This window comes from Curcuma longa, chromosome 18 (genome assembly GCF_044706935.1).
Source record: "Curcuma longa cultivar G26 ecotype Majalengka, Jawa Barat chromosome 18, ITB_CL_G26_1.1, whole genome shotgun sequence".
In the NCBI taxonomy this organism is placed as follows: Eukaryota; Viridiplantae; Streptophyta; class Magnoliopsida; order Zingiberales; family Zingiberaceae; genus Curcuma; species Curcuma longa.
The window spans coordinates 4,623,156-4,624,725 of NC_133878.1; positions in this window are offsets into that span (position 1 = coordinate 4,623,156).

Genomic DNA, 1,570 nt, shown 5'->3' on the forward strand with positions numbered 1-1,570 from the left:
GTGGTGTGTTTGTCTGCTTCTTCACGATCATTGCTCTTCCTTGAAGCTCTCCACTGAGGTGGTGCGCAGTGGTGCCTTGCTCTCGGGAAGCTCTGCTTGAGGTTTTGTTCTATTTATTGAGGCTGTGCTGTAAGCTCTTTACTTGTTTTACCTCAATCTTGAGTTTTCCTTCTATAATCTCTGTACTTAACATCTATCTGTGAGATTGGTTGTGGAGAGGTCACTCCACCGAGAAGGAGACTTCATCTAGCCGGATTCATCCGGGGTTTGATCTACCGAAGATCAAGGGATTGTCCACCTTACGGACACGTCGAGGAGTAGGGGCAAGTTATCCCCCGAACCTCGTACATCATAGTGTTTGCTTTGTTTTCATTTTGTTAGCTATTTTCCGCTGCACACTAGCCTTTTGTAGGAGAAAATCGAATTTCAAGGGAGGCTATTCACTCCCCCCCCCTCTCTAGCCATCTCCGATCTTCAACATTAGTTTCATTTTTGAACATTTTTTTCTGTCAGTTTTGATTTCATATTTGAACTCTGATTTTGTTGATCTAACACTTGGATTGATAAGTAGATCTTTTAATGCATTTCTGAAAGTAAAATGTTAGATAAATTTCCCATGCTTGTGTAATGTTGGGTCCAAAAAGGATGTTCGTATCTCCACAATGACATGATATTGTCCACTTTGGGCCTAAGCCCTCATGACTTTGCTCTTGGGCTCTCCCCAAAAGACCTCATGCCAATGGAGATACTTTTCATCCCTTTAAACCCATGATCTTTCCCATGTGTTTTAGATGTGGGACTATGTTTGCACCCTTGCAACCCAACAATCCCCCCCCTCAAACAAAGGACCACTGGAAGCTCCCCTACCATTTCTCATGGTCCGGCTGCCATTTCTCATCCGGCTGCCATGTCCCTCATGGTCCGGCTGCCATTTCTCATGGTTCGGCTGCCATGTCCCTCATGGTCCGGCTGCCATGTCCCTCATGGTCCGGCTGTCATTTCTCATGCCATGTCCCTCATGGTCCGGCTGCCATGTCCCTCATGGTCCGAGCCTCCCCTACTTCCTTTGTTTAAGGTTCAACCCACATGGTTAGATTCGGATCATGGCTCATCCGACGGTTAGTCCGGTGAAGAGCGGTCTCACTCTGATACCAATTGTTGGGTCCAAAAGGATGTCTGTATCTCCACAATGACATGATATTGTCCACTTTGGGCCTAAGCCCTCATGACTTTGCTCTTGGGCTCTCCCCAAAAGGCCTCATGCCAATGGAGATACTTTTCATCCCTTTAAACCCATGATCTTTCCCATGTGTTTTAGATGTGGGACTATGTTTGCACCCTTGCAACCCAACAGTAATTGATTTGTTCAAATTGTATTACTTCCGAAGAGCTGAATTCTGATTTCAGGGTTAAAGGTACTGTTCCGTATCATGCTTTTATTCTATATCAGGTTTCATCAAATTGTCTAGCTTAGAATTGAAGTGGCTATCAAATTACTTGCTTAGCCTAGTTTTCATTCTATGTTCCATGAGTTGCATTAATTCTGATTTCATTACATTTGTGAGTTTGA